This window comes from Cryptomeria japonica, chromosome 5, assembly GCF_030272615.1.
Source record: "Cryptomeria japonica chromosome 5, Sugi_1.0, whole genome shotgun sequence".
In the NCBI taxonomy this organism is placed as follows: domain Eukaryota; kingdom Viridiplantae; phylum Streptophyta; class Pinopsida; order Cupressales; family Cupressaceae; genus Cryptomeria; species Cryptomeria japonica.
Genome location: NC_081409.1, coordinates 23,756,495 through 23,764,648, shown reverse-complemented (window position 1 = coordinate 23,764,648; position 8,154 = coordinate 23,756,495).

Genomic DNA, 8,154 nt, shown 5'->3' with positions numbered 1-8,154 from the left:
GCATACATTTCTTCTTTTGTTAATGTTGTCAATGTAGGCTTCCTCATATGTTCTATACATTCCATTTTGTGAAGCAACAAAGTGTTAAGTCAGGGACTGACCAAACCTCTCAATACTCTGGCCTGTCGGGTTAACCTGTCCATATCCTTCTCCAAAGCAGAAAACTTTGACCCTGAAAACAAAATTTGACCATCAATAGTGCTGGTCAATGACTGAGAACCATCAAAATTATTTGCAAGATTCTCTAATCGGACCTTAACCGCCTTTATATTATCTTCCAGGTTTGTTGTTAATTTGCAGTGTTAGTGCAAGACCAGTATGTACTGCTATATTGATGAAGATCTTCATCAATCATTGTTAATTCTTCTGTCAACTTTGCCTTATCAGATGTGATCATGTTATCACAAGTGACCTTCCTAGTTGCATTATACCTCTCCACCAATTGTCGGTTTGACACTTGTTGTAGAGTTTTGTACTCCTTGGCAATGTGTTCTATCATACCCTTTAGCTTGCCAGAAGGGCTAGCTACCTGATTGATCTTGTATTTTGGGGCAAGCTGCTACAAGACTGGAATGAATTTCTCTATAACTTGCTTGTCCTCTAATCCTTCCTTCATTATCTTCTGAGCTGCAACCATCATCAATTATGAATTGCTGAACTGCTCAATATTCTTCTTCTGAAAATGACTAAAATCTACTTGGTTGGATATGTCAAGTGCCAAGAATGAGGGACCAACAACCTGTGATGGTGTCAGTACCTTGAATTCAATCTATTCTTGTTCTTTCTCCTTCTCCTCTACCTTCTATTCTTTTCTTTTTCCTGCTCCATGGCACCAGTGGCTTCACCACTTGGTGTAGTTATTTTTTCTACCACATGAATCTCAATTGTATCTACATCAATAACCGAAGGAAAATTGTCCTCAATAATGTCTGTTAGTTTATTTTCCTCTATATCCTATACACTTGTGACTGTCAAAGGAATATCCTCAGTTAATTTCTTATCCAAAACCGGTGGATCTTCACCTAATATCCCTTTACCCTTAGCATCAACTGAGATGTCTAGAATGTTAGACTTAGGAGGAACTTTCAGTGATGTAAAGAAATTTGGTTTATCAATAAATAATCTTACCCATGCCTCATGAGTCTCTTTAACTATTTCATTCACTCTTCCCACCATAAGACTCACATGCATGTGTCTACTCTGGAAAATTGTTTTATTAGCAAATTCAAGACACTGTTGCATGTCTTCTTTAGTAATTGCACCACAAATAGTCAAAAAATTCCCGAACCTTTATATTCTTATCTTCCTCAATAGTAGATAATCTCCTAGCATCTAATTTATTATACAACTCTACCAAAATATTATTTTCTATCTCAATTAAGGCTTTCTTATATATATCTAAGTATAACAAAACTTCTTCCTCAGTTTCCTTTTGCTCAACATCATCCATATGCGCATAAGAATATTGTATATTACTCAAAATTCAATCCTTAGTGATTTGATCAATCCATTCATCTACAGATAAAGGAGCAATAATTTTTATACTTTCATCAGATTCAAGAGACTTATCCAATTCAGATTAATTCTCTTTCCCAGATGAGGGAGCTATGTCTCTGACTAGTTTCCTCTTCTCTGTAGGCTTCCTCTCCTTCAAAGGTTGCTCATGGGCTATCGGAGGGGTGACCTTGGTTTTCTGCTGCTTTCCTTCCTCAGGCTTATTCCTCTAAATTCTCATGTAAATTTTGGGAATCTTAGAGGGTTCTTCTTCAATTTCAGATCTAGAAGCAAATGGGGCAATAAAGGTTTCTGGTTTCTTCCTTTTCATCACTCCTTTGTCGATTGTTGCTACCACTGAGGCCTGAACTACTGCTGGAGAAGATGACTATGCTAGTCCAATAATCTGTTTGATTTTAGTGGACATCTTCTGGACAACCTGAGCCCTATTTGCACCTCCAATTCCTTCTTCTTTGCTCTCCCAAATGTCTTCTCTATCTCATCTACTGGGGCATCTATAAGAATCTTGGCATATAGGTCCAAGATCTCTGCATCAAATTCATAGCCCATCTTAGTTATCCATATCTTTCTAGGTTACACAGCTTCCATTATAGTTTCATCTTTATTAACCATAAAATAGATCTCAATAGAATACTTATCAAAATATTCTTTGGCACCCTTTCCCTTTGTTTCATTGCCTTCTGAAAAGCCTTGAAATATCCCCATAAGATGGATTCTTTGTCCTATCCTAGGTTTCTTATAGCATCCTAGATTTATTTTCCTACCAAAATTTCAAAGGCTGATTGCCTTTTACCGGATCCTAGGGTCTCATTAAGGAAAAAGAGCATCAAACAAACAATAAGATTGTCATACTGGAATACTCCCTTCTTCTCACCTTTGATTTTCCCAAGATTCAACTTTATTCATCATACATCCACTAGCAAAGATCATATTTCTCATTTTCGTTGATCATCTTATGTGCACTATATATATAGGAGCTAGAAGCATAGTTCAACCAGTTAGATTGAGTTACCTTATGCTCAATAATCATGCTGGCAAATCGCATGTCCTTTTCTCTGATTGTGTTGATCCTCATAGACCAATTATCAAATGTAGCACCAGTTAGCTTGGTGACTTCATTGTTAGAGATTTTCTTCTTATCCGGTCTCTGACCAACCTGGGGAAAACCAGTAATTGACTAAATGGAATCCTTAGTGATTCTATGAGTCTAACCTAGCCACATAAACTCACCATGAACACAACTTAACACATACCAGATGATTTCATCATCAAATTCAAGCATCTCCAAAATGTCTATAAACCCTAAATCCTTCAAATGTTTGAATTTTGGTTTGATTACACCATTCTTATCCAACAATGCTCTCATATACATGGTTTTCATTTTTGATGTGCCCAATTCCTACAAAGTACAGTGAATGTAAGATCTAACATCCTCAACATAAAGAATGTCATTGGGAAGCCTAGAAAATGCACCAACTGAATCATCAACCTTTGCAATCTGAGGGGCATGGATAATCCTTGATATCAACCACAATAGGAGTGACAACATTTGCCAGAGCAGGAGCAAATCCAGAAGCCATTGCAATTTGAAAAAGATAGCTGAAAACTGAGAAATACCTTAGAAACTTTGCTGATGAAAAATCTTTGAAAAATCACTCAGAATGCACTAGAATTCGCCTAGGAATGCTCAAGATCTCTTTAAATAGCCTTTAATTCACTTTGACTCGCTCTGAATGCTTGGTGGTGAAAGATTAATCACTTTTTGCCTTTTAACCTATGGAACCCTAATTCCTCATTGACATAAATGCTTGTCAGCATATCATACCAGATCCAAGGTCCATCACATCTACGCTGGTGAACCTTTTGACTAACTTTTTGAGAGTCTAAAATAGGCTTTCAGACCACTGTTGGGGGTAATGCAAGATCTTTCATCAGTTTGCCTCCCCCTAAGGCTAATTCCTCAGTTACCAAATGAGTTTCCTGCTCGTGCAGGAACATTCTGCTCTTCCGGTTGAGTAACCAAGGTATTTGCTTCAACTAGTTGATCCTCAGACTTTCCAATCCATTTCTTCTCATCCTTCTTCCAGATATCATCAACTAAGGTTTTGTATTCCCTTCTCATCATTTCCTATTGGTGGGTTTTTACTTCTGCAAAATTTAGCAACATGTCCTACTTTGTTGCATGTATAGCAAGTGACATTATTCTTTTGAATTGTCTTTCTATAACCTTGATAATTTCTTGACCTACATTGGTTAGCCATATGTCCAAACTTTCCACATGCATGACATTTCAAATTCATTCTACAATTTGTTGTCCTATGACCATACTTTTTGTAATTGAAACACTAACTGATACCTGAATTATTATTATGATTGACTCTATTTCTGCATTGACTTTCCATATGACTAAACTTATTGCAAACAAAGCATCTATCATTAAATTTATGTGCATTGGGTTGTATTACCAGTGATCTCTGATTCCGGTTGTTTGGTAGGTTCTCCTGATTTGCAGTACTAGAGCTTTCTCCATGCTCAAATCCAAGACCTGTAGTGTCTCCAGTGTCCCTTTGATTCTTCAATAATTCATCAAGCTTTGTGAAACTATCCTTAAAATGGCCTTTGTATTCATTTGCAGCATCTAGATCTATTCTTAAGACTGTCATCATTATTTCCAACTCTTTCTCATTGTTTTGTGATTGCACCAATTCAGTATTCAACTCATCATTCTCATGTGCCAACCTAATGCATTCTTCAAATCTATCTTTCAAAGATATGGCAAGGTTTTCTTCATTTTTCTTCCAATCTTCAATCTCCTTGGACATCCTCATGGTTAGGGATTACATTTCATTCTTCATCACACCATTTTCTTGACTCAACTTTTGACATAGTTCCTTTAAAGCATTCTTCTCTTCATCATCCTGATTTTGTAAGAGTTCCTTCCTTTTGGATTGAGAAGATTACAACCTCTCTTGCAGGGTAAGGATGAATTCCTTTGCAGAACTCAACTCATCTTGCAGCTTCATGTTCTTCAATCTTTTAGCATCATAGTCTTCAAGTGATACTTCAAGTTCTTTCTCTATGCTCATCTCCATGGATTCCAAATTCAGGATCTTCCTCAGACTGTTAGACTTATTCTGAGGCACCAGGCTCTAAAACCAATTGTTGGAATCTAAGAAGACTCGAGAGGGGGGGGGTGAATTAGTGTTCTACCAGTAAGATTAATTTTAACCTTATTAAGAAAATAGCTCAATACCTAGTATGCATAAAAGAAAGTAACAACTAGTGATAATAATGCAACCACAAAGATGAATACCATAACACAGATATTTATACATGGAAAACCTCAAAGAGGAAAAACCACAGTGGGATTGATGACCCACAATATCTATCCACTGGCCAAATGAATAAATATTACAAGAGGGACCTGCACATGAAGGAAGGCACACTTCCTAGAGCACACTGCTCATCACAAAGGAGCCTCACTGACTACAAATTCAAAATACTAAATTACAAAGAAAAATCTAAACTCTGAGTGTGCATCTGATATGCTGGATGAGTTCCAATTTAAGCACTGTCTGTACTAGTTAACACTATCTCCTTCCTTACCGATAACCTTGTTCGCTTCCCGATCCTCTTGAAAACCAATTAGGACCGACAACATATTATTACATTTGCATTCTTTTGATCAAGATCTCACTCATATAATTGCATAAATCCTATCACACCTTTATCCCAAAATGACTTAATCGAATTGACTTATATACCCTTACATACATGAACATGAATGCCTTATGTCGGCTTACAATCATATTACAAGGTAATTGTATTTTGTCTTAGATAAAAATATAAACATTAATCTTCGTGACTGTTGTCACTTTAACCTTTGCTGGATCAATCTCCTATGTCAGCCTTAAAATACCAGTTCCTAGTTTGTTGATTACCCTTTCCTATCGGTTTCCTTGAATGCTAGATGTCAATCCTAAAATACTGGTGGATACAAGATAAGTATCCAGCCCAAAATGATGTGTGTTGTCATCAATGACAACACCATGAGCCCAGATGAGTGTCAATTTCCAACAATCTCCCCCTTTGGCATTGATGGCAACACTCATGTGAAAAATAGATCATTGAAGTTCTGTGCCGGTTCCTATCCAAAATGTTCCCAAAAACTGATCTCAGAAAGCTGCTCCCCCTGAGCTATACATTACTTCTTATGTCCCTTATCAGTTTTCACATCCAACCTCTCCCCCTTTGACAACAATGCCAAACCCGGGATAGATAATAAGAAATGAATGAAATCAAAATTAGTGTTTACCGGATCTAGATGTACTTAAATATATTGAAGGGTAAGCACTCTTCAAAAATCCCAAGTAAGTGTCCCAGCCAGTTTTCAATGTACCCAAAATTGAAACAAGCCCATTAAGAATGTAAGCATGCAATTCTTCTTTGGTTAATGTTTTCTGTGTGCTCTTACTCATCTATTCTATAGATTCCCTTTTGTGAAGCAACAAAGTGTTAAGTTAGGGACTGATCAAACCTCTCAATACTCTGTCCCGCCAGATTAACCTATCCATATCCTTCTCCAAAGCAAAAATCTTTGATTCTAAAAGAAAAATTTGACCATCAACAGTGTTGGTCAATGATTGAGAACCATCAAAATTATTTGCAAGATGCTCTAACCAGACCTTAGCTGCCTTTATTTTATCTTCTAGGTTTGTTGTTAATTTTGCAGTATTAGTGCAAGATCGGTATATATTGCTATATTGATGAAGAGATTCATCAATCCTTGTTAATTCTTCTATCAGCTTTGCCTTATCATATGTGATCATGTTATCACAAGTGACCTTCCTAGCTGCATTATACCTATCCACCAATTGTTAGTTTGACACTTGTTGTAGAGTTTTGTACTCCTTGGCAATGTGTTCTATCAAACCCTTTAGGTTTCTGGAAGGGCTAGCTACCTGACTGATCTTGTATTCTGGGACAAGCTGCTACAAGACTAGAATGGATTTCTCTATAACTTTCTTGTCCTCTTATGTTTCCTTCATTAGCTTCTGAGCTACAACCATAATCAATTATGAACTACTCAGCTGCTCAATATTCTTCTTCTCAAAATGACTAAAATGTACTTGACCGGATGTGTCAAGTGCAACCAATGAGGGACCAACAATCAGTGATGGTTTCGGTACCTTGACTTAAATTTGTTCATGTTCTTGTTCTTTCACTTTCTCCTCTACCTTTTGTTGGCATTCTACACTTACATTAGAATAGTTGATGTTGTCATTGATGGCAACCAACTGGTAACATGGTTCACAGGTTACACTGGCAACACAAACATCATCTACCAGCACCGACAGATAGTATAGGATATTCACACCGACATCCAGACTATATCGACAGAAGATCTTACCAGCACCCTAGCCAACATGGAAATTATATTGTTTTGTATTGTAAGTTTATTGTATAGCCGACATGATGCATTGTAAAGACTCATATATGTATGAGACCTTATAGGTCATTTTGTAATTATAAAATGTGTGAAAGGATATGTAATTAGGTAATGCAAGTAGATTATGAGAGCGAATATCTATATATGCATTTTGATGAGCGAATAAGAGCAGAGAAGAGCGAAGCAAGGTTTATGGCAGAGGTATTTGACAAAGCTTAAACTGATACTGAATCCAACATTGTAGATGCTATTTTGAGTAGTACATTATCATTGGATTTAATCATCCAATTTTGTAGTCAGTGTGACTCCTTTTGTGATTGAGTAGTGAGCTCTAGGCTGTTGGCCTTCCTGCATGTGCACGCCCCTATTGTATCAATAATATTTATTCATATTGGCCAGTGAAAAAATTTTGTGGGTCGCAAATCCCATTGAGGTTTTTCCCCTACTGGGTTTCCTCACCAAAATATCTTGTGTTATGGTGTGCATTGATTTTGTCTCTCTTATTTCTCTTTATTGCATTATTGCTTGTTTACCAGTATATTAATTTGGGTTATAAAGTTGCGAACAAGTTTAAATCTTTGGTTAACCAGTTAGACACCGATTCACACCCCCCCCTCTAAGTGTCTTTGGGACTGATCAAGTATCTAACAAGTGGTATCAGAGCCTAGTCCTCTATTTGCAGAAGCCTAACAGCTTGAGGAACATTTTGAAACTAGTACTGATGGAAAGTTTACGACAACAATTGGAAGGAGCTCTTGAAGATTTTGATGCAGAAAAATTGAAGAATATCAAAATGGAAGATGAACTTAGAACTGCTCGAGAATTTATCAAAGCACTTCAAGATAACCTAGTTATAGCAAAGAATAAGAGAAAAGAATTACATGTGCAATTGCAAAATCAAGATTATGATGAAAAAGAAACTCTCAGAGATATTGTAGAGAAATTGAGACAAGAGAACAATAACATGAAGAATGAGATACAAGATTTAACCATGAGATTATGTAAGGATATTGAAGATAGAAAGAATAATGAAAAAGATTTGGCCAGAAGACTTAATGAAAGATCAGATGAATCTATAAGGCTTGGTTATGAAAATGATATTCTTAAAACTGATTTGAATCATATGCAACATGACAAAGAGGAACTTATGAGACAAGTTAGTACTTTGGAAAGTGAGTTGGTCACTGCAA